This window comes from Struthio camelus, chromosome 3 (assembly GCF_040807025.1).
Source record: "Struthio camelus isolate bStrCam1 chromosome 3, bStrCam1.hap1, whole genome shotgun sequence".
Taxonomy (NCBI): Eukaryota; Metazoa; Chordata; class Aves; order Struthioniformes; family Struthionidae; genus Struthio; species Struthio camelus.
This window is the reverse complement of record NC_090944.1, coordinates 125961303-125987733: the sequence shown is the minus strand read 5'-3', so window position 1 is coordinate 125987733 and position 26431 is coordinate 125961303. Positions and strand designations below refer to the sequence as shown.

General features: G+C 40.8%; 1 protein-coding gene across 1 annotated transcript in view; it reads right to left on the bottom strand.

Annotated features, from left to right (window-relative positions):
• ENAH (ENAH actin regulator) overlaps positions 1-11306 on the bottom strand; it is a 122228-nt gene extending 110922 nt beyond the window's left edge. Inside the window, exon 1 of the mRNA XM_009686503.2 lies at positions 11254-11306. The gene's annotated coding sequence lies outside the window, so the exon portion shown is untranslated. The remainder of the gene's footprint in view (positions 1-11253) is intronic.
• Between the last annotated feature and the right edge of the window lie 15125 nt (positions 11307-26431).

The window sequence follows — 26431 nt, the reverse complement described above, 5'->3', positions numbered from 1 at the left end:
TCTTACCAGAGTGTGCTGCTGGAGAGCCTACATTCAAAAAATAAAGGTTTTGATATGGCCTTTTCACGCTCTCGCTGAATGCTGGGCTTTCTAACTTGGCCAGGAAGAAAGCATTGCCCTTCTCTCAGAAAATGTCAAAGTAAAAAAATTAGAAGTAGAAAGACCAGTAAAGGAACATTCCTTACTAGACTGTTTCCAGAGTTTTGTTTAAGGAACAACTTTATATTACCTGTAATACATTTCACTGTCAGGAAGTTCTTCCTTGTAAAATTGTCCTTGTTTCTCTTACAGCCTATTATGCTCAGATAAATTCCTCCCTCCCTGTGCTTTTATCCTCTGAATACCTGTAAATTTTATCATGCGCTTCTTCAGACATCAGCTCTTCCTAGAACATCAACTACTCTAAGTCACTAAACAAGATTTTTGAATGTTCCTATAGCTCAGTTCCTCTACGGCCTCCACTATCACTTTGTTGCTCCTAGTACTAGGTGCACGTAATTGATCTTTCTATTCCAGGTGCAGCTAATTGCTCTTTGCTTCTGAATATGCAGACAGAAATCACATTTCAACAGAATATTTCCGCTAGGGGTGTCGTCACTCTAAAAGATTCTGTGGATATATAACAAAAACAGGTAGCACCAACTGTGTGAAGGAAGACTATTTATAACAAAGCCCTTAGGGATACTCAGATAATCATTTTATTTAATTTTCATGATTGGCTGAACATTTCTAACGCTCAGATTGTGAATAGAGGTTGCCTTGTGCAGCGAAATGACTCTTATAACAATGAGCCATTCATTCTGCTGTGACTACACCAGTGGGTGGAGGGGAAGTGCCAGCTTTGTAATGTTTGAAATTATTATTATTAGAACAACCTCACAACTTGGCTACTGGCATATCTGCAAAGAAATAAAAAGCCTTCCATCTCTTAGCTGCTGGTGGTTCAGAGCCACCCTAAGTTGGTAGCAACCGTAATCATGGGCATCTGATAGGGACGGTGTATTCATAAAATGATGAGTAATACGAACTGATGTGATACAGAGAGAACATGCACAGACAAAATATGGCAGAAAGATGAGAGGCTTGTCCTATTCCATAAGAGGTGACTGATAGGGTGAAACCAGTGCAGAACTGAGTGAGAAGCAATGCAAGATTTGCAAGTTCCTGGAACCTGGCAGCAAAGAGAATCTTTATAGGCTCCTTGGAAGCAACGGCTAAGAACAAGAGCAGGACTAGAACTGTTACTTTAGCAAAAAGGTGGAGAGCTTATAATGATACAACAATGTTCAAACACTATAGGAATTAATCACCCTTTTTTTCTGGAGAAAAGCATGATCTACAAATGGGCTTGCAAATACCTGTTTTGTTTTGTTTTGTTTTTTAAGAAATACCATGTAATACTGTTTCATAGACCATTATTCTAAGTTTGATCCCAGGAAAATATAATGCCAAAGTCATTCTGCATGTGTGGATGTGGGCTTTGCATTTATTATTTTAGCTTATGTTTTAAAAACAAATAAAGGCCAGCTCTTTATTCTGATGAAGTTGCTATGCATCACCCTGTCATCTCTTAGCTCCATCATAGAAGCTCAAAAGAAGTTGCAAGAGAGACACGATAAAAGGTTCAGTTGACAAAAATCATCATTCACTTAAGACGCTTCTCTGCATTCTGGAGTAGATGGCATGTTTGGAGGACAGCTGAAAAGGGGTGTGTGGCTCCCCTCCCACCAAAGTGCAGGGATTCCTGGTTAAAATGGTCCTTTAGGGCTGACTGTGCTTGTGATACCTTAGAGCAAGCTGGAAGCTGCTGCAGGCTATGCTTGGGAAGGGGGAGGACTAGCTAAAGCGCAGAAGATGTGCTAGTCCAAGGAATCCTAGGTACATTTTATATATGATTCATATTTGGTCAAAACTTGAAGTGATGCTTTGAAACTAGAATGAAATGACACTAAAAAATGATGCTACGGAATCCTTGCCTGGGACCAGTAGGGAAAAGTTTGAAATTTCACCCTAGTAAACGACTGATATTGGTTGCACTCATATGTTAACTACAAAGAGACGTTCAGCTCTCCACTTACATATGGATCCCTGAGCAAAGCCTGAAGCAGTTTATTTCCTCAGTAAGATCAAGCTCATACAGATTGCCGGAGGATCTCAGATGCCGCAATTCCATTTGGGCATCTGAATGATCTAACTCTAAAGTTTTTAATTTGTAATGTTTTCAGGTAAATTTTGGAATGGATCTTCAAGCTCCTAAAAACAAAAGCAATTATCCTTAGTATCTCTGCAGTATGGTCTCACTGCATACCATGACAATGTAACTCGGATTTGCACACCAAGTCAGATGTAACTGACCCATGTAAGCTCTGACCTTAGAGCAATGTATTTCTTTTTTCCTTTGGTTTCAAACATAACAGCTCATATTTTCATCTACATGAATCTCTTTTACATTAATTACATCTGTTTTTATGCTATAATTAACATCCCTTTGCACAGAAAAAGTAGTGCGAAATGCATTAATTAATTACATTAAATAAGCACACAAGAGACTGCCTTGGAGTTTTTGTTCCTCCTCTAAGATTTTCATGAAGTGAACCGCAATTCACAAAACTGCTGAGCTTAAAAAACATTTCTCCCTCAAATTTTCTGGCTTTCACCTTTTGCAGCTCTCACTGGTTTCTGTGAGGGCTCTCAAGTAGCCACAAGCATATTACCATTGTTATATGCTACTAGGTAAATTTGCTAAATCCTTTACAAACAGTTTTCCTCAAAAGCTAAGAACTTCCCATAAACTAGTTTTTACCTATCGAGTTGTGCAGACATGCTCTCCTGAGATCCTGAGCTCATTTGTTTAATCATTTCTATGCAGCTACTGCATCCTTACAGCAGCTACAGGAGTGAGGAATGAGTGACTGCAAGAACCAGGGAAAGGCTTGTGTAAGTGTATTCAGAGGACGTGAATGTTTAAGCAGAACATGCACAAGGCAATACAAAGAGATTTGGCTTATTTCACTGTCCCTTATGGCATCTTCATCATCTCTTCTCCTGTTACTGCAAGCACGCACACAAACCCCTCTATTTAATATTAAATTTATTACTACAGTTATGAAATTGGATTAGTCGGTTTTAGAAAGGAACAGAAACTACAGAGTAATTGAACAGCAGCGGTCATTAGTAGGGGAAGGCAGAAAGGAATGCTTCGTTAGGAACCGCTGTCTTCCAGGTACTACAGTGGAATTCATCAAAACGCCAAGACTTCTGAATCTTCACCTTAAAAGAGAGCACTTTATCTCACTTTACCAAGACTTCATCCTAATGGGAGTATCACACAGAATTTCTGCTTTGCTCGTTTCTAAGCTTCTGGTATCTTTAGCACAATGGAAATAACTGATGAAGAATCTGCATTCGCAAAAAACAGATCACTTGCAAAGCTGACTGAGAATCTTGGGATGGGGCAGGGTTAGAAACTACAGTCACACGAAACACAAATTATAATCCACGTTCAAAGTACATGGCTAACAGAGTTCACACAGAAGGCTGGAAGGGCAGGTTTGATAACGTCCTATTTTGTGTTGTCTCTCTACACTGCCCGTTAAGCTTGTCTGTGATGGAAGGAAAGATCTTGGCACTCTTTGGTTTCATGCCTGTCATTGCCATGACACTGCCATACTGTTCCCTTCAGCACTGTATATGTCTTCTTTTACCTCTCAGCAGCAGCAACATCAGTTACTCAACAGGAAATGTCTGGAAATAAGCCTTTCATTTGAGGAGTCTGCCAAAATGAAAACTCTTTCAGAAATACACAACTGATCTCATAAACAGAAATACATCTAAAATTAACTGAAACCAGAATCTCATGGCTCCCCCCAGCCAGGTTTCTCTGGATGTTTGGAATCTTAAACTGTAGCCTCAATTTTACAACTAAATAAGACCAGCCATCTGAAAACAAGCATCAAATTCAAACTTTGGTGGAGTGGCTTGAAATGATAACTTCTATATTTAGATGTAAATATACAACTTTAGACTCATCTGTACTCATAAGTTGTTTCCTAGAAACAAAATCTGATCATTTTGGTTCAATTAGATTGTGTATTTAATTAATTCTCTAATCTTTCTCTGGAAGCAAATCATCAAACAGAAGAGGCATCTGCACAGTTCTAATTGACTTAAATAGAAATAATGAATGCATAGCCTTTGGGTTGATTTGGCACCTGGATTATTTCTCACTGAGAAAAATAATACATCTATCCCCAAGTAAATCTGGGGGAGAGAGAGTGGTAATTTCATCAACAAAACATTAGAAAAAAAGGTGGGCTAGAATGACATACATTTATGAGGTAGAGCCTCCACTGTAACTATCTCTACTTACTCCATGGCTAGGGGGTCACTTTGAAGACAGAAAGGAAACAGCAATGGCTTGTTTCTTTCAGAGATTTCTGTCATGGAGGAGAAGGTAGGATTCATCCCACGTATCTAGCTATAGAGTAGCTGGGGAGCCTCCTGAATGAAAGGCACCAGGACCTGGATTTGGCCCCTTTATTCCTTCTCACTGAAATAATCCCACTGAAATCTATTTCTTTTTTTCCAGAGGGAACGAGTTTACATTTCATTAAAAGGACGATACCATTGCTACATCTAGAAAGCAACAAGCCTTTCAAAAGAAAAGAAAAGAAAAAAATAAATAAAAGCAGTACCTTGAACTAAACTTTCAGAATACAGACCGTTTACGTTACAAAATTAATCTTGTGTACTTGGAATTTCATGTACAAAACACAAACCTCACGAATGATTCCCATAAGGGTTCATTTAACAGGCTTCATTATGTGGAAAGGGTATAAAGCAACCAAAGACCTAAAATGGCTGCTCGGCAGTATATTGTTTAGTAGCTGCTAGCGTGATTTACAACTATGCATTTTCTGCTCTTGTTTCTGTAGCTCAGTCCTGAATTATAAATGAACAACTGGATCCTGGGATTCTTCGTCTATTTGAAAATAAAATTAGCCTGATTGCGGGTCAGTTTTCTAATGTGATAAGTCAATGAATTCTTTATAAGGAATATACATTACTGGGGAGGAGGGGGAGAGACCCTAACTCAGACTCTGAGACCTTTCAGTCTCATTCGTAGGAGTAAAGGACGCTAGAGGCAAAAACACACCGCACAATTACACCTAAGCTAGTTTGATGCTGTTCAAGTAACTGGATGGATAAGCAATTCACGGTGCTTTGTGAGAACGAATATTTAAGCAACTAAAAGGCGACTAGTATGCTTTGGCTTGATCTGAATGTACAATAACAGTAAATTCGTCTACTGATGTAGGTATTTGATGACATATGCAATCTGCAGAATGACCTTCAGTCTTCCTGACAATATGGCTCTTTCTGTCTGCTTAACAATTGTGGTTCATATTTGTTATTAAATAATACACACAAATGCTGCAATCCCATCCCATAAACAAATCATAAATAATTACTGAGCATTTTGCTTAATAGATGACGCAAACCCCTGCCTCAGGGGCTTGCAGTCTACCTCAATAATGGACTGAAAAGATTGCAAATAATACACAGTGCCAGAAATTAGGGAGAATCTGGCATGGTTGAATATTAAAAGCTTGAGAGAAGGTATTTGTGTGGAGGAGGTGGAGACAGAACCTTGAAGTTCAAAGTCCTGAGGACATTAAAAGGCCATGTAAGGTTTGCTTGCATACATACACGATCTCAAGACCTCTTGGAGGGAATATCACCTACGTGCACGCAGTCACTCCTTACTGCATTTCTAGCTCTGGTGTAGTGGCACCGGAATTCTTTAAATTTTCTCTTAAACAGGTGCACATCTAGGTAGGCCCTACTAAGCTAAGAAATTAGGTTGTGCTTTGTGGCTGTAGGTCACATCAGGCTAGTAAAGAGATATACCACTCTAACGAGAGATTACTGCAACGACATGAGGCCGAGAGCCCAGGCCCCCAGACGGGGGACGATTGCTCCTGTGCCACTCTGAAACTCCAGCATGCGGCTGTGCTTGTCTCTGTAGGCCAGTCCCCCGGCCTAGGGCAGGCCAGGGGAGGTGTTTGTACTGGCCCTTTTCATTCTGTTTTTGATTTCTAGTGTTGGCAGACCACAACCACCAAAATAGCACTTGGCCTGCCAACCAAGGTACTGGGGAAGAGGGAAGGTTCTTCAGCTCTCTGCTCGTATTATAGGCCTGGATTAGGCTGATTTAGCCTTATTTTTTGTAAATAAGGCACCAGGATCTGCCAGCAACATTCCTCTCATTTTATCTGATCTCCTAAGAATTATTTTTAGTAAGTACGAGTTTGCCCTGAAAGAAAGCTATTCTCTAAAAAAAGCTTTCCACACTTAAGACATATGGGACAGAAGGAAGCCTGCTTCTAGCAGTACAGTTTTTTCACAGTCACCAGAAAAACCCTGCCATTGCCCTTTTTAGCAAACAGAAAAGATAGACGGATTGTTTCTGAACTGAAAATAATAGATGTGTCTTGTGCCATTCTTGACAACCTCTTCTGAAGTCTCATCAGCGCCTAGGGTTTGCACAATTCCTATCTCCTTTTATAACAAAGTTACACAGATGTACCTCCACGGAAATAACAGTTGTATAGTGTAATAGAATGGGAGATATTCCTATCACTTCTTATTACAAAAATTAATTGATTTACTTTAATTGAAATAAATGCTTTACAGCAGCAGCAACATCAGGCAGTTCCCCTTTCTGACAAGCTTCCAAGCACTAAGGACATTGCTTAGGGTCATACTCTGTATTTTTGTACACAGACTTAGTGAATGGAATGTATGATATGCTTACTAAGCTACTTTGGATAAACATGGAAAAAATCTAGTGGTGGAGTTGTCACAGACCAGAATGGTTTCATGTGCTATGTGATTTGAAGGGAGATTCCTTTGCTATGTGTCATTTACCTTTTATACATTGCTTTGGCCCACTATTTCATAACCATTAATTCTTTAGATGCCCACACAGAGATTGTTATATACATATACGCTTAAAAAAAATGAGAACTGTGCATTCTTACATGATGTCACATTATATTCCACAAACAGCTTTATTGCTCTTTACCATGTTTGGAAACAAAGGGAAGGGGATGCCAATGACGTATGCTTCCAGTTACAACCATTTCCCTTTCACGCTTGGAAAACACAGCTCCTCGGCTTAACATAGATATATATACATTTTATGTACACATACATAGCCTTGGGATCTCAGGATAGCAAGAAAAAACCTCTCTTATGTGTCATATGTAAATCAAGACAGCCACAGTCACGTGCTGAAAGATCCACTGGCCAAATCTTGGCGGTGGATACATCTGTGGGGTGAATTCAGCAAAAACTGTCATGAAGCTTAATCTTCTAAGCAATGACCCTGCAATCATAAGGATCTTTGAGTAGGTTGGGTTCTGTGTCAAGCATGAATTAACTGTTGGCAAAACTGATACAAGAATAAACAGAATCTTAGGTTGTAAAATCTTTGGGAAAAGAACTGTGTGTGTCTGCGCAATATCTATCACAGGGAAACCTCACTGAGGATTGTGTTTCCTGGCACAACTGTCATGCACATATTATGCTTCAATTATCGTTAATTCATTAAATCAGTTGACATCGTGAGGAGAGACCGATGGTATTAAGCATAAGATTGGAATTCAAGACAACGTGGGATCTATTACTCCCTCCCATTTTTGCTGTGGAACGGAGAAACAGACCTTCGATGCCGCAGTGCCTCTGTTTCTGCATGTGTGACAATAACTTCATCTTCCTGGGAAGGGTGAGAGACAGTAAACGTTTTTAAGGTGCACTGCGGTCTTTGGTTGGAATTTGCAATGTAAATATAGCTATTTTACAAAGTACTTTATGGCATCATGGATAATGAAGGTAAGGCTTCTTTAGGTGAGGTTTTCAATGCCTTCCATTTAAGTCCCTGTTTTCAGGTACCTAACAATGTTGCCAATATTAACTGACAGTTGAAATTGCCCATTCTGGGTATCTAACTCACCTGAATATTTTTGGAAAATTCTAGCCAAATTAAGCCAGTCAAGAGAGAATACTGTAATTTTGCCTCTAAACATTCACATCCTTCTAAAAACAATTCTAACATAATTCTTACTCTGAAGTGGGAAGGGATTAGGAATGCTGGTATTAAGGAGGTACCTTTTGCTGTTGATATGATGAGCCTTCCAATTTGGCCAGTCCTCTGAAAATGTTGCACACATTCAGTCAAGAATGCACAGACTTGGATTATAATTGTGTTACATGACAAAGAGCTGGGTAGGAGAATATGGGGAGCAGCCCCATGACATGGTACCAGAGAGCAAGAGAAGCTACGACTAATATATAGAGCTTGGAAGCAGGAAAGTCTAGGATGCGGACTGGGAGAAGGGGCTCCCAGCAGCTGGAACATGGCAACAGTGAGGACTAAAACGTGAAAGTAGACCGTGAAACAGGGACTAAGACAAGGAGATGTGAGCGGAGGAAGGAGAGAAACTAGGACTGAGTAGAATAGTTCAAAGTTGCATTAAGAGTTGAATATGTCCCTAGATACGTTCTTCTCAGAGAGTCTGGAATAGAACGCAGAATTTCTGACTTTCAACATTTTTCTGTTTTTCCTACTGAGACCCACTAAAAAAGTGAATGCCTTGTCTCCTTGCAGCCCACACAGAGAGTCATACACTTCTATGTAGTAAGAAAGGCTCAGAGATCTCGGCGTGGATCTGTAGATCCAGAATTCCAACTGGAATGTTTCTAATGAAACGGAAGGAAATAAATAGGGTAACATACATCAACTTTCTTTTCTTATAAAGCTAAGAAATTCTTATATTAAAAACATAGTTTGAAAGAACTTTGATTGTATAGTAAGTATTCAGAAAACAGGAAGTACAAGAATTATGTTGGCATTGCAACCACTGCTCATCTGTTTAACCACGTGCCTTACTATGTAGTCTTTAATTCTGCCACCTCATGCTATAGTTCCTCCAAGTCGCTTGGTCCATAGGAATTACTTCAACTTTTTAGTAGTATTAGTGGTAGTCAAGTTTGTGCACCCTAAGATGGTGGGTGTTGCATAAGCACAGAAGAGACCCAGTCTTTTCTTTTACAACTTTGCAATCTAAAGAATCTGAACTCTAATTCAATAGCTAGAATTTTCACTCCAAAAAATTCAAATTGAATTCAACCAATCCCCAGCTTCTCTCTCTAGTCTTCCCTTCTCTTCCTCCTGTTATTTTTTCTTTGTTCTTTAGGCTTTTGTTTCTTTTTTTTTTTGCTTCTCATGTTTTCAATAAAAATGAGAGCATTTTATATTTCTCCCCCTTCCCCATCCATGTTTTCCTTTCTACCGCCTCCATTTCTGTGCTTCTTTCCCACACTTATCTCACTTTTTGTTCTTCATTTTTATTTCTTTCTTCTGTCACAAGAAATCAGGCATGAGCCTGGATCTTGCATAACCTTTGTAATTATTTGAACCTGTATTACATATTCAGACCACCTCTATAGCCACAAGAGCTAAAATTCGATTAAAAAAAAAAATTTTACTAAAAACTGATTCTGGGCAGCCTTCCAACTATGATATCAGTCTTATGTCATTTGCCTGAGTTTGCCGACAACCTGGAAGAATGATCTCAAGAGATTATTCTTCTGCCTGCAAGGGCCAAAAATGGTACATCACAGTTAGTAACTAGCTAATCCCCAGCTGATTATTTTGGGGGTTGGAATGGTGCAAGGGGAGAGAAAGAAGCCCCCAGGAGCCAAGATCTAGAAACAGCCGAAAGAAAGAACTGCAGGGGGGATGACGGATAAGCAAAAGAAAATCTGAGGCGGAAGAGGGGGAGCTTAAGAATCCAGAGGCAGAAGTAGCAATAGCCTAGAGGAAAGAAGTTTTTCTCAGTGTGATGGAGAGCATGAAAATAGGCACTGATGAAATTTCAGTTGCAACACGGTTTTAATCTATAAACAAACCTCCTGGTGATATCAGTATTGGATCCAATGATAACTGGAGAGATTATAATGAAACACGATAGCCTGCCTTCTCCTTTTCTGACAACTCTGTTCTCTCATCTTCCTTATCCATCCCCGTTTTCTCTGCCTCAGCCTGCCCAGCTCCTTCTGAAGTTACTAGGAGTTTTGCCATTGACTTCAGGAGGAGCACAATTGGGCCCCATTTGAGGATTACTGTAAATTGAGGCCAGCCTCGGCAATGTGCTCATTGAAGAGCCAGTTCCACTTCAGGAAGCAGGGATGTTTTACTGACAATGTTAATGCACTGTGGAGCAATAAAACTACTGGGTCTGGCATATTGTGGAACAAGATGATGAAAACTGCAGAATCCACAATATTATCCTACCCACAGTTTTCCATTGGCCCTAATTATAGTTATGTTGCTAAACCTATATAATTTGATTTTCAACAGCACACCAGAAAGGCAGGAGCTCAGCAGTTCCCAGAGCAATTGCACAAAATTTACTGGACAAATGTATTCTGCTTGTAGTCAGGGTTAAGGTGACTAACGAATTAAGAAATTAAATGTCTAAACACTGGGCCTCCAGTCGGACTAAGGGACAAGAATTAACATGAGTTAGGGCTGCCATACCCATATCTTTCAACTCCAAAATGTTTGAAGTTGATGATTGCTTTTTAGCTGTGACGGCAGCTGGGAGATTCAGTCGAGGCCACAATGTTCCTGCACTTTTATTCCAAGTGTAATTATCATATCTTCAGAGATCAACAAAAGGCCTAAGGACCACTGATGTGGCATTTGGGCCTCCCGTATATGACAATGAAAGCACAAGCCTTCTTCTTTTGTATCCCTATTATTCGTCCCACTTGATTTATCTGTTGCCATTTTAAAAGTGGTTTAATAGCTGCATCCACTGGCTGTTCAGCCTCCGTCCTTTCTGCTCTTACTGCCCGGTTAGTGGCAAAACAGCATTAATTGTCACTAGATCGGGTCTGAAAACAATAAGTCATTCCACAGAAGATACTAAACTGCATTAGAGGGTAACAGCTCACAGTCAAAACTAACTCAGACAGCACTGCAACTAGTGACACAAGAGGCAAAAGTCTCCATTTCCTATTACCAATTCCTCAACTCATCCAGTTCCTATCTCTATTTTTTCCTCCTTTCTTAATGAGGCAAATTTACAGAAGATAGACTGTAGCTTGAAGTGAGAGAAAAATATTTGTTAGAAAAGGAAGATGCTGAGTTGTAGCTCTCCGATAAATTGTCATTTTACTCACCTTGTGAGTTCTTGTTTGGCTCTTAAAGCATATAGCCCTTCTCTTACTTCTATATATACATTTCTGTTTATTTAGCTGTTCAAGTCCCCAATCTCTTTCTTGCCTAATATACTGTTGCCATGCAGTTCGCGTACACCAGTGAGCCGATGCCTCTCCTCGCGCTGACACATGAGTATTGCTGTGGTAGTGTCAAGAGTTACCGTCCTCAGCTACTCCATCCTTCTAACGGAGGCTTTCACCCGACGACGCCAGAGTCCACAGTAGGAAACCTCTACTTCCACCTCAGTGGAGGAATCGGTGCAAATCCGATTTAAAATCCAATCAAGGTGAATTTAAGTAGACAACCAGGCTTTTCATGAAGAAACTGAGCTGTGACGTATTTTTGCCAATGTTGCTCGGTGGCAATAACTTCTAGCGAAGTAGCATTGCAGGAAGCCTGGGGCAGCAACTTCGGTAGCTGTTGCAGCAAAATTCACTCAGTGCTCGTCTCTCGACACTAACACTCATGGCATTAGAGGGAAGTGGGCTTCCTCTGACTAAAGTGAAAAGTAGCAAGAGACATGATTTCGGTTCGCTGCTGACTTTTTTTTTTTTTGCTTTCAAAGCATCATGATTAAAATTTGGATTCCTGTTATCTGCCTCTTTTTTTTTTTTTCAGTAGCAATGCCTAACTAATTCCCCTCAGTGCTTTTGCTAAGATCAGCACCAAAGCAGTCTTTAACATGCATTTTGGATTCCTAGCCAGTCATATAAGAGCAGTGACCCAAGATGAATCAGTTCTACGGTGCTCTCATTCTGTGTTCAATAATAAAATAAAAATGAGAAGTCACATCAGAATGAAATGCCAAATCCTGCAAGGTGCTCAGAATTACAGCCAGTTCTCTGAACTCGCACTCTGACCCCTGCTTACACTTGCCCACTAAAGCTCAGTAAGCACCACATGCTATTATAGAAACAAATAAGATACAAATGAAAACAGTATATTCAGATAGATAAAAATAATGAAAGGGTTACCACTTCTGGAGAGTAATGTGTTCAAAGGAAGACAATCGCTTGAAGCACTGTGGTATGTGTTAACATAATACATTTGCATGCTTAGATTTTCAAAACTGCAAAATACAGACATTTATAGGTATATGTTTGAAATTAAAATAATCTCTTTGGAAAGAGCAGACAATTTCTTCAACTGACACACTTAAAGGGAATAATGTTCATTATTTATGCATTTGCTCAAGCAGTGGAATTTTACATGACTGAACTTTACTTCATCGGATGTGCATCAGTTTAAATTAGCTCAAAATCCATCCCAACATTAATTTTTAGATCACAGTTTCCACAGGAGCTGATTTACCAGGATGCTTAAATCTAGAGGCACCACAAATAAGCCAGGGAAGACAAATAAACATCCTGGCATAAAATGAATGAGCTAGGGGAAAAGGAATGTGAAAAAAGAAAGAGCTAAGAGAAAGGAAGAAGGAAAAAAAAACCTGCCATTGAGAAGAATGCAGTTTCAAATCTCTTAGGCTACGCCGCTCGGATTTCCTCATGTGCCACCTTCCCCCAGCTCCTGCTTTTTTTTTTTTTTTTTTTTTAAAGCACTGCCTTCTGGACCACCTTCCCTGCTCTCATCCTCTAGCTCTCTGCTTTTTCGTTCAGATTCCTTTTCAAACGGGACTTCTCTTTGACAAACCTTATAGTGCTCCAATGAGAAAAGTTCAGAAGCCCTAAAGAGCTTTGTGCATCGCCTGATCAATAGCAGCTGCATAAGTACACTTTTAGCCCCCAGCAAATACAAAGAAAAACAAAGCAGGACCTTAAAATAAAAGATCTTTGATAGCCGACCCCTTATCATCCTTCTGTTGGGTATATCAGTTTGATTCTAGTGCTGTGAAGACTTTATAAATGAGTACGAGTGAAGGAAAATTGAAATGTTTGTTTGATACCTGTGCTGGCAAGAAACTATGGCCAAGAGTTAGAGTAACTACCCTTTAAGGAATTTGGGACTAAAGGTAAAATCCTTCTGGGTTGAGACCAGGTCTTGTTATTTGGGGAGCAGCCCAACAAAGAGAAACCTTTCTTGCTGCCCAAGCCTTCCTTTAATGGTGGCTAATTAACCTGGTGCTACGTTAAAGATTTGCCATATTTATCAGGTCTGACTCTGTTCTTTTTCATGACTAATTAAGAACACATCAAAGGTAACTTGTCTCATTTGCAGCCTTGTTCATGTAGTTTGGCTTGGGCTGAGTACTGAAAGAACTAAGAGAACTTAGTTCCCTTAGATCGTGCACAAGGTAATTAAGAATTTTACCAAGTAACACTGACTGACTGTGAAAACAGTCAGTGCCAGGGATATCACCCTTATAGGCCTCTGTTCTTCATCTTGCTCTGTTCGTTTCTTATCACTGCCCTTAAGGCCTGAGTTTGTGTTCGGTCACTCTTTCAAATGTCTTCCCAGATGCTGAAATCCCACTTCTGTTATTGTAGTTTCTTTTCAATTTGTCTCGATCCCTTGTGCCGAGTCAGGACTTTACTGTTCCTTAGCTCGGCACTCTCCTGGCTGAATTCCAGCTCAGGTAATTATATCCAGGTCTATCTAAAACTTCTCCTCTCTAGCTGCATTTGGAGAAGTTATTCTTCGCTTTCTTTTCCAAACCGCTTCATAATGTCGTGGGTGCTGAGAAGCCATGGCATGTATATCTCAGCGAGCTGTGCATTACGAGTGAGCCACCGCTTTCTGAAAGGTGACTGAAAGCATTCTTAGGAGGGCAGCTTCCTTTTTTTTTTTTTTTTTCATGTGAACGCTATTTTGAGTGGACAGTTGTCACACAAACTACAAGTTGAAGGACAAAAATGTGGTCAAGATTAATCTGTTATTGCCATTTGAATGTGCAGACTTCTCCTCCTAAATTACTATTCTGAATCCATCCTAGACTTGTTATATAATCAATAGCTGCTCTGTGGCTTATATTTCTTGAGCTGGTTGTCACAAGATGCTCACAAAAATAGATTTCTCACTAACAGGCAGCAATATCAATACAGAGGCTAAAGATGAAATAAGGTGTGCTGGAACTGCTTAGAGGTAATGCCTCTACATCAACCATGAGGCAAACTACAAAGCAACAGTCATAGGCAACTTAGTTTTGCAGTGCTCGTGTTGAATCTGCTTGCTAAGCAGCAGTTCTCAGATTCTGATGCTTATCCAGCGCTAGACCATACACAACTTAGAGTATCCTTTCCAATGAATGAGGACTCAGAGAGAATCACAAGCCTGAAACATTTAAGAGAGAAAAGAAATTATTTTCCTTCTTAATTGAGACATACGAACGATAAACTTAGCTAAATTATAGAAAGGAAAAAAGAAGTGTAAAAGGAAAACAGAGAACACCAATTAACCTACTTGCTAGATGCTGCTCATTTCCTCCAGGATGTGGGCATGAGAACTGGCTGCAAACACCCAGGCAAGCTGAGGAACATTTAACTGCTCACTGCACTGCAGTTCTTCCAAGGCACAGAAATGGATATTCACACTTCAAGAGAGTAAATTATAATGAATTCTCACTCCCTCACTTTGGAGGAACTTGAGCTGTTGCTATGAGTTTGAGGTAGTTAGCTGTTCCCTAGGCTGGGGAGAAATGCTACACCCAGGAAAAGCTTGGGAAGACAAATGAACAAGGAGAGGGGCTATGCTCACAAGAAGTTTAAGAAACGCTTTTCTAATCTAAACTTGAAGGCTTCATTTTCTCCATGAGACATCTACCCAGAGAAGGATTACCAGGGAACAGCCTGATCTAATTAGCCTGCTTTGAACACAGGTTGCACCAAGGAACCTAAGGATGTCCCTTCAAACCTTAATTATTTTATGATTATTCTCCAGCCTCCATACCAGAAGGACAGCCTGTTCCTGGAAAGAAGGCCGTCATGCTTGCTCTGCACCCACAGGGGAATCCTTTGCTCTGGGGAAATTCCTACTAGGGAAAAAACAAAAACAAACATCTACCTGATGCAAGAGAAATACAGACTATATCCAATATTTGTTATTTTTCCCTTCCCCTCGACTCTTCCAGATTTGAAAAGCTACCAGGTCCAGCTCAGCTTTAGTTTAAAAAAAAAAAATCAAATTTATACCCAGTTAGGCCATGACTGAACTTGGATCACTTGCTGAATCAGGTTCTCCAGAGCAGTCACACACTTCATCTGATAGTGTCAACCTGGCTGAGATGGCCTCTGCCCTTGTCCCCGAAGGGGCTGAGGGGAGGGAGCCAAGGGAGGAGGGGAAGGTGAGGAGAGAGAAGGGAAGGGAAGGACCAGGGGTCTGGAGAAGCATAGGTCTGGAAACTTAGCAAATCTTACTCTACTGCAGAGTTAAGCTAGCACAGCTCCCATGCCGTTTTGATGACAGGACTTGGCTAGTGCAAAAATAGCTGGCTCCAGGTTTAGCTCCTTCCCCTTCTGCTAAACGGTGCTTTCACACAAAAAGAAATATACCCCACTCCCTCCCCTGCAGTTCACTGGTACGTAAGCAGTAATAAATCTGTTTTTAAAGTATTGTTGACTGCTTTGGAACTTAAGCAGTAAAGGAAATAAAGTAAGCACATAAGCATGTACGCCTTACACAGTTAAATGTGGCTTCTAATGCTAGATATAACAAAAGCATGGTTGACTAAGGAACTAAACAAAACAGTTACGCACTTCTAAAACACTGGATGTTTTGTATCACATGAATTTTTTGTAATCTTTATAAGTGGAAGTTGGGAGGGGTGTGCATGCATGCACAAGACAAACTATAGGACTAAACTTATTTTAGGTTTCTTACTGGAATCAAAGCATTGTGAACTGCAAACAAAAGAAAAGTCATGTTTACAAGATAATCTTACCATTCAGATAGATACATACACGTCTCACAAAAACATAGTTATAAAAAGATATAATAACTAAATTCAGATATAGCACTCGGCATATAATGAAGATGGAAAGAAAAATGATAAGTGACTATATGAATTTATAAGAAGATACAAGGAGAGAGTCAAAGCATAGCAGCGCTGCAATGATATCCATGTAGAACAGATGCATTGAGTCTACATTGCACCATGTCAGATGAGTTTGATGAGGATGCCACTACATGAATAGCTAATAAGAAATGTAACTTGTATTATTTCATGCTGCTATATTTTCAAAAGGGGTGATACTACATTAGAATTAAGCTTCATAACCTTCAGGCTCCATTTCTTTTTTCTGTTTGAAAACTCTGAATTTTAAACAGGTTTTGATGCCAGCTAGGACGTAAGGAAAAGTTGCTTTATCATAGCCTGCTCAGGATTTTCTTATTAATTATTATGGATAAAGATGTATAGTATAAAAATAGAAACAGTTTAAACTTCTACAGTACTCATCACCCAAATATTTCAAGTACCTTACAAATATTACCAGGTTAATTTGCATTCAGCAATGATTTCCATCTGATTAAAGGCACATCTAATTAATGGCAAAGGCACCGCTATTACGGATCAAATTTTCAACAGCATTGCTAGTCTTAGGCTCTGCCGGGTCTTTACATGCTGGATGAGCTCACCATGACATAATCCTTTACCTTACGTTAGTCCCTTAGTAAAAGAGGCTCGAACTGCTCACATACGTTTTTGTGAATGCTGTAACAACCTCCTATTCTCAAAATTCATTAAGGCAGCAATATATTTTCTTTAAAAGATTTTGTCAGAAAAACAAAGTGAATGCTTGATCTTGCACTTTTCAAGGAGGTCCGTCTTGGCTGCATGATCGTTAACACTTGTAGATGAATGAAAATGTTTTGAGTCAAACTCAAAAAAATGTGGAAATAGCCATTAGTGAGCAAGAGGTGCCTGTAAGATCATAGAGGATATAGTGAGGGATATTAAGAGAGCGCTGTGATTCAGCTGGGAAAGATGAAAGAGAGCCAGATAACAGCCAGGGGACATGAGAGAAGCATGAAAGGATATAAGGAAAAGGCTGAGGACGTAGGAATGGCTTGTGTAGTGCTGTAGGACATCAGATAAGTTGAGCAAGATATGCATGTCAAAGTCTCCCGGTGATACAGAAAAGCAGAGGAGGCGTCCCATGACAGAGCTGCCAGAGAAAGCCTCACAATACCATAAGATGCCAGAATGGGCCTCAGGGTGACAAGGAAAACCAGAGAAGGCTGAGAACTGCTGGGGACACAAGAGACAGTCGGCTAACACAAGGGTATGTTACTGAATGCGACCACATCAAGAAAGGCTACAACTGCTGAGTATAACCACAAGGATGTTTGGAATAATGAAGTCACAAAGTGTCCAGACTTAATGGGGAACAACAGATGCTGCTGGAGAACAGGCAGTGTTAAAGGAAAATGCAGAAGCAACTAGAAATATGCCAAAGAAAACCATATTATACCAAGAAATAGAAAAAAATCCTGAGTAACCAATGACAATCATTGCTAGACAGCACGAGGGAGAATATGAAAAGTTTTCAGTGAAAAGCTCCCGGCTTTAGGAACCTTTCCCTGAGCTGCTGCTGAGCTTGAAGAAGGTTGTAGCATGTTAGGGAGCAAGAGAGCAACAGTAAGATGCCAGAAGCAGTGAAGCAGATTGTGAGTTGAATGATAAAATGTGCAAGCTGCTGGTTGCTATAAAGGGCCACAGTGACAGAAAACATTAGAGACTGCTGTTCTGCTTCTGGACACATCCAGGAAGAACGCAAGTTGAATGTAACGCCGTACAGGTTGAATAGTGTTAAGAAACATTGCAGAAAGCCATGAATACCTTTAGGTGAGTGGAGGAGGGATCCAGACGAAGGCAGTGAATTACTGGAGTGGATAGCTATGCAGCCACATAGAAACCAAGGCGAGGCTGTGATCTCCCAAGGGCCCAAGATACTAGGAAAAAGCTCAAGAAAGAACGCAGATTGCCAGGGGGACTGGAGAATCTTGACTCTAAACTAGGGACAACTGAAAAGCTGTGAGATCTGTCAGGAAGCAGAGGGGAAGGTCACAGGCTGAAAGAACTCAGATGTCTCGTTTCACCATTTGACTAACAGAAGAAGGATGTGATCCAAGATAATCCTGTGTGCTTCTCTTTTGGAGTGCAGAACAGAATCCCTTTCAGTACTGTCTTAAAGCAATGAACACTTCCTGCTGAACAACCAATGCCATGTATGGAAAATAGTTAACTATCCTATGTCATTGTATGCATCTGAAACCACATTGTATGCCTTGGAAACCACATGAGAACAGGAGAGGAAAATAATTTCTTTGGGACTAGGGAAACTCTTGAAGGGCTAAGTTGTGCTTGCCTCTGTGTGCTTGCAGAGAACATAACGGGAGCCCATTTGTCCCTCGCAGCACATTTACATCGGTCTCTCATCACAGGTTTGTAAGACACTGATAGAGACAGAGAGTACTGAAAGTGTGTTTTATTCATGCAACATCTAACTCCAGAGCACTGGTCATAAACAGAGTAACGTGCCCAACGTATTTACAATTTGCAGCGCCAACTGGCTCTGGCGTGATGCCCTTGCTGGAGCCTGGGCAGAACTAGGGCCTCAGCCCCCTATCTGGCAGCCCAGTTTTGGTGAGACGCTCATTCTGTTTGAAACCTGCTCTTTGCTGCACATCTTCCCCAGGGAGCGACACTCGGCACTAGCGCTTCTGCAGCCCCTCTCCTCCCTCCCTCTAGCACAGCGCAGCCTCAGGAGAGCTAGTCTGCAGTCTACGTTGCAGGGGGGAAGAAGGCAAAGAGTTGTTTTTTGTAAAATCTGCTGTGGAAGGCAGCAAACAGTAAGAAGGTTTCCAACCTCTTTCCTTTGTTTGCCTTAGGTCAAGTCTCTCCGTTTCTGTATCAGGCTCTAGTTCAGCTTCCATTAGCGCTTCCTCATCAACATCGTTAACAATGGTTTCCTCACTGAGGGTATCACTAGGATTACACTTACTGCCAGAATCCTCTGGCACAAAATCACTGTCTGAGTCAGAGCAGAGAAATAATTAACCCTCATGATACTTCTCTGAGGAATGAACAGAATACATAATAAGATTTATGGGGCACTGAATTGATCCTGCTCCGAAGGAGAAGAGCTTCCACACGCTGAAGTTAGCGTTGCCACTAAGGAGTAAGGAGGTTGCTGTGTCAACGCAGGAAAAGCCTTCACTTCCCCTATAAGCGGCCTGTGTTATGTTAATTGTGTTAGTTACCTTACATGTCTATACAGCTAACCCCTTGTTTATACTCCGGACCTGGATTAGATCATGGTTTCATTACCCACAAAGACTATCAGTGACAAAGAATTCTCAGCTACTCTGAAACTAATGAGGCTGGAGTCAGACAGGATCAGACTTTCTTACTCCGAATTACCAGCATCTGATTTGCACACAGCCTTCAAATACCCCGATCATATTCTCAGTCGATAAGACTAGACTTATGATTCAGTCTACAACTCCGGAAACTAAAGTGGAACTCCTGGAAATTTTGCTGTGCATATGGAGAACAGTGATGCCCCACACAAGAGAAATAAACATCAAGAATTATACAAATTAGCATGTTTTCAACTGTTTTCAACTCTAAAGAGAGTTTCCCTTCCATCCAGAAAATAATCAGTTCTTTCAGTGGCAGGCATTCCCAAGCACAGCTAATTAACTTCCTTGGTCCAGAAGGATCCCCCTCCATAAGCTGATAATATGTCTCAGTGGGGTTGAAGAAGGATAGTACAGTCCTAGCTGGCTGGGAGCAATCTCTAGGGAAGTACATATCATACAAATTTCTGTCTGCAGAAAACAGCAGTCTGCTAGAATCTGCAAGCCTCAAAATCTTCTGCACTTCTGCTGGGAATTTAGTTCAAAGCAGCTGCATGTGCATTTTGCATAGCGAATGATAAGAAAGCAAATCTTCCTCATGATTCTTGTTTTTAAATCAACACGAGTAAACTATATAGAACAAAAGTTAGCTTTAGGGCACCCAGATTTACCCTAACTGTTTTAAAAGAGAAGTGAAAACAACCATAAGAGAAAAATATAGGATTCGGAATATGCATGATGAGGCACACTGCTCTGCCTCATCTCTTTGTGCTGCACAGGGAGGACGGAGATTGGCTGTATCCTTATAAATAGGGATTCATCTGGTATAGGGATTCCTCAGAAAACACGCAGCCACCATTCCTCGTTCCATCCAGAAGTAGCAGGAGGAAGGGAGAGGAGAGAGGAGCGTCAACATCAGGCTGTGAATTTGCTGAAGGCCCCTCATCTTTCTCCATGCCTTAAAAAGAACAGAGCAGTAAATGTTTCCTCATCCAGTCACATGCCTTGCCTGTATTGCTGGTATCTGAGCAAGTTCTAAAATTCCCCTTCATATGAGAGAAGGGGAAACTGTCATTTATTTGTAAAGTGGCAAGATTACTTGAACCTTTGACTTATTTCCTATTCAAAATAACAAAAAGAGATCAGGAAAAGTTGCAAAGAGAAAAACACCTCAGCAAGAATGTGATTGTTAGGACACATTTCAAATCTTGTTAGTAGTGATCCCTTCAATATAAAGTCACAGACTTGGCTGAGAAATCACTTTCATACTTACCCTTAAGTGTAAATTTGAACTCTGCCTGCACCAATCCTTGACCAAGGACAAACTATCCAGTAGAAGTGTATGAGGAGCCTGCAATGGCTTTAGCCTACCGTGCACCCTAGATAACAGCTGGTCTACACCAAGTTTTGCTACTGATTCAACTATGGGAATGGGTAAAAGGTAAAATAGCTGCGTTCCTGCAGCTTCTGAAGTTCTCCCTGTCAGCGGAGCTGCCGAGCAAGCCTGTGTGAGCAGTGCGGGACAGCGGGCAGGCATCCTCTTCTGCGTGCAGCTGAGGGGAGGGAAGAAGTTGCTGATTCAGATCCACTGCCCCCGCTCAGCCCGTCCTACTTCTTCTTGTGGAAATTACCACCTCTTCAGATCTGCCTGCCGAGTGGCTCATGTGGGCACCCCCTAACCTACTTTGGTCATCCTGAGCCAGAATTAACTTAAATGGATTAAGTAGGAGGCTTTTGCTAACCCAGTTCACTTGAAGTGGGTTAAGGGCCCCATCAGATCATGAGCGGCCATTCATTCCTGGGAAATGGCAATGACAAGTGGCTGGGGCTAGCAACCTCTTTTACTGTCACCAGCTAAATCAGGAGTCCATTTGGATGAGGCCAGACAGCTTTAGGGATGGGCATGAATTTACTTGGCAAACAGCAGAGGAAGTTACTGTTTCCCACCAGCCGCATGTTACTGCTCTCACAACAGAGATGATGAAGATGATGAAAGCCTCAAAGAAAGAGGTTTGAACTAGGATGCATTACCTTGCAATCAGGGTTGGCTTTAAAGCATGAACAGTTACTGCGTTGACAGGCAGTAGCTAGTTGAGCCTCTGACTATGTCTAAGCCCTGAATGATTTAGCAGTCAATTTAATTAAAAGTACCTAAAGCCCCTTTAGCAACAGATGCAGTTACAATGGTCTAGAGGACTTTGAGAGGTACGCATCCAATATAACTTGCCATTCTGGTGGTTTGTACTCTTTCACTATGTCAGTCATGGTAGAATGAACATCACAGGTAAACCAGCCTTAAGTCATGCCTATCAAATAAAAAGCTTTTCTATTTAAAGAATAACGTAAGAAATTAATGCACCTCCAGTTTGTGTCAGCTGATGAGCTAACCAATCTGTAGCACGCTCGAAATTTCACATAACGGTGATACAAAATCTGTGAGTAGTTAATACTGACAGTATCTGTCTGCTTCCAAACTGTTTCAAATGCTGTTTCATGAGCTGGCTACCAGATGTGCTATTCTTTTCCCTGAAGGCCATCTTGAGGACTGCTATTTCATTCTCAAATCTCAACAGCCAATGTTGTGACAATATAGAGTCTGCTCTCTAACATATGTCTCTTGCATGACAGGACATTAATTTGAACACATCATTATGCTGAAGGGACTAAACTGACCACTTAACAGGAAAGGATACATCTTTCTAGCTGTCAGAAGCAAATAGCTTAACAAGAACGTTGTCAGAACAGTATCCAAATATGAAAGGGCAATTTCTATTAAGGCCACGCTAACATTATGGCCACACATAAGGATAACCAGCTTGCCAGTGCAATGGCTATTCACATGTACCTATGTAAACTCCTTAACATACAGTAAGATTAGATTACACCACACTGAATGACATGTTTTTCTAGTGGTTAGAGCAAACTAGGAAACAAGGCTGCCTTGGGAAAGTCAGAGGGGCTACGTCTGAAATGCAGGGCAAATGCGCATCACGTCGTGCTCAAAGCTCCTGGCTCCCCAGCTGTCCAGATCATGGATCTGTTTGGAGCGTGTTTCTCTTCATAGGAGCAAGGGCCTTGGGGAAAAGGAAGCAGGAGAGTAACACACACCAGACATGAAGTTGTCACTTGGCTGGGACAGGCACCTGGGCTCATTAACTGGACAGGGCCCCAGAATCTTGCTGTCCACATGTACCCTTAATCTTCATGAACTACATTTTAGCACCTTTAGTTTAGTTATACTGACATTTAATTACCTTGTTAGGACACTATGAGTCTGAATCATTTAATAAGACGATTAGACCCTCTTGTGCAAGAGGAATGGAAAATTAGGATTGATGTAATCAATTATATATGGTTCAGCCTGGCTAAACCATTAGCCAAGCTGTTTAAAGCATAAAGCCCTTAGACAGAAGCAGGATGTTTTGTGCTCCTTCAGGAGCTATAGAGTGAAAAAACTGTGGCTGTTTGGCATGTTATAACCCATCCAGGAGCATGAACTGCTTCTGACTGCAGACTCGGTTCTCAAGGGTGCTTTGATTCAGAACCCAGTGAGATGTCAAAGCCATCTTAGCTTATTGTACTCAAGATCTGCCTGCATCCTCATGCACATAAATACTCTTTCAAAAAATAACCCCGTGTAAAGTTTGCATCAGCACAAATCCCAAGCTGTTTTAGACCATGCACACGCAAGAATGGAATGCATAATCATCATGTCCCCTTAATTTCACTGAGGGTTGGGTTGAAGCTATTTTGAAAGAAGTAACTATATCTCCTTCTTCAAGCATTAAGCATTTCTGGCAGTAATAACTGCCTTGAAACTAACCCCTCATTAGCACCCTTTTAGACCTTTGCAACTGCTCTGACTTATGTTGCTCCTGGTCCAAGAACAGGATTATCCTCTCAGCACAAAATTCTGCTCTTAATTAAACTGTTATAAAAAATAAAAAAAATCCACTGAAATAAATGGAATGATTCTGGATTTACAGCAGTGTAAACTGAGATCAGAGTTTGGCCTATTGTTTCCCATCACATTCATAATTTAGTATGATAATGCACAGTGTTTTACACAAAGCTACTTTTAGCTGGAAAGACCAGCCTGCTTTACCCAGCAGCAGTATGTCATGGTGACAGATAACTATTTTAATTAATTTAATACTCTTATCTGAATTCCTTATCCATGAAAGATAAATACATTTGCACATAGGAATATGGCACCTGCTTTAGACTGAATAAAAAACAAGAAACCAAGTATCTAATCCTGAGTAATGCTGGGCAGACGCAACTTCCATGAACTTTGTAGGAGTTGCAAGAGCTCAAGATCTCAGTGGATGATATTTTAAGACATAATGCAAGGTCTTTTTCTACTGTTTTCTTTCATTTTGTCATTTATGCAAAGGAAAACACTAGACAAAAAAATAAAGAAATTTCCATGTGGACTCCAGATGCCTGAGCATAACTCTACAGAGCAGAACTTGTAGTGGCAATGCATGTAGAAGCTTGATCAAAGAGAGATCATTAATCATGCACATACAGGTTAGATGAGGGGGAAAGGCCTGAGGAAAAACCGCATGAAAAATCTTCTTCATCACACAAGTACTTATATTATTGCTTCATAGCTTTTTATGGCCTTAAATCCAAGCTAACAAGGCATTATCTAAGGTAGTCTAGCGAATATAGCAAGGAAAGATGGAGAAAAGGGTAAATGAGGCTCTATAGCATTCCAGATTTCACATACTAGTGATAACGGAGCCACTAGACCTCCGGAATGATTTCTTGCTTGGAAGAAAGCAGCAACTCAAGAAAAGCAAGCAAGATAAATATATAAGTTTTAGCAGAATTCTTACTAAGTACTAAATTATTATTGGCTGAATACCAAATACTCCACACAGTGATAAACAACTGTTCATTTTATTTCACTAAACAAAAAGCCCATTGAGAGAGTTCTACTATCACTGCATTCACTGGAACTTACTTGAAAAATACAGTCTTGGACACCCATAAAATATGACTTACAGATGAATAACTGCAATGGTCTAAGTTACTTTTCATACTTTTCTAAGTTTACATGTCAAGAAAACGTTCTGTTCTCCCAGCAAGATGAAAACAGCACAGTGAAGTATCACATTAACTACAGGTATCAGACATTCACTGAGGTTCAGAAACAGTCTCTCTCTTTAATTGCCCAGCTTTCAGCAACGGGACTTGCTTTCAGGGAAGCTGGAGGTGTGCGTTCAACATACGTTCTCCCCCATCTTGGTGGCAAGCCAGCAGAAACAGTAGGAATTCCCATATCCTGTCTTGCCACCAAAAAAGGTACCTTTCCAACAGCCGTGTCGGCACAACAGTACGTAAGGCCACACAGTAAACTGAATGATATTGGTTAAAAAACGTGCTACTAAAAACGGTGCTGCTTTTAAACCAAATCAGTTCATTGGTTTGATCCCAGCACAGACCTACAAACAGCTGTGGCAGCACAACTGAGGGGCCTTAGGTGGTGGTGGTAGGGAATCGGAAATCCTTCAGATCTGCAGCCAAGAACAGGCAATGTGGATTTGTGTATCAGACTGTATAACCGTCACAGCGACAGATTACATTTTCTTCAGAGGCAAAGCCAATCAAAAAGTCCCTCTCTCTCTCTCTCTGTTCCTTGCACTGGCCATCGCAGGTTTTCACCTCCAAAGTTGTGCATACGTTAACAGTTTTAGAGGCTGCAACCTAAATGGGATCACAGAAATCACCTGGGTTAAGGAAAATAAACCCCCCAAATGCATTTGTTTTTTAATCTTGCTTTGTTGCACTAGCTTAACTGAAGAGATCGTGAACTATAGAGCTAGCGACTGGCCATAGACAAGCTCTTAAGCCAGTTCATCTCAAAGAATGCATAAAGGATCCTGAACATTTGAGTCCAAACGAAAATCCTCTGAAAATCAACCCTAAGGTGCTTCTGACTGGAGAGCCCAAAACTGGGACTCTTCCTTTAAAAAAATAGAAAACCAAAAAACCCAAAACTGTGTCCCACTTGAAAACCTGGATCCACATTTGGTGAGCAAATGTTCTGTGCAATATTATGCATATTACAAGGCTTGCACACCTCACTCTTTATTTCAAGGTATTTACATCGCCTCCATGGCTGTAAAGCGCTACCAAAAGCAACTCCTACTCTGCAGTTATAAACCTCAAACTGTAAAAGAGTAGAGAAGTGCTCCTTCCAGGTTAGGTCCCACATTTGGGATAAATGCATTGGGCTCTGTCAATACAACTATCACCTTTGATTAGGGCTGCTGATTATCAGCCTCTCAGAAAGACAAATCGTATGTTTCTGAAATTGCGCTTGTAGAAACAGAGGCGTCTAAACTCTGTGACCAGTTGTAGAAAGAAAGAAAACTGTCTTACGTCTCTCCACTATTCAAAGTCTTCACTCACTGCTGCAAAACCCTTTAACAGAACTGTCTGGACCACATAACACCCACAAGTCGCAATTTATTAAGGTTTGGCAGCCTAATCACTGCAGGCTTTTTCAAAGTTGATCCCCACAGTAACAATTATTTTCTGCTTTACTGACTCAGGGAAATCCATTCTAGTTTTTCTCCCCTACCTCCCATCCACTCTTTTATTTCTATGCCGTGTTTCTTCACTCTCCCTCGCATCTGTTGTGCCTTTTGTGGTCAACAAAACTACAGCTAGTATTTCCTCACGTTGCCAGTGGAGACTGGAACAGCTCTGCATAATTTGCCCTCTTACACGCAGATCTGCGCCTAACTTTTCAGTCTGTTTGGCCACACTACTGAGGTTTGCTCAGTTTAGTAAAAGTAATCTGAAACTGCGAGTTAGATCAGGGGCTTCTGGCTTTTAAGTACATCCCCCTAAAATAGACAACACAGG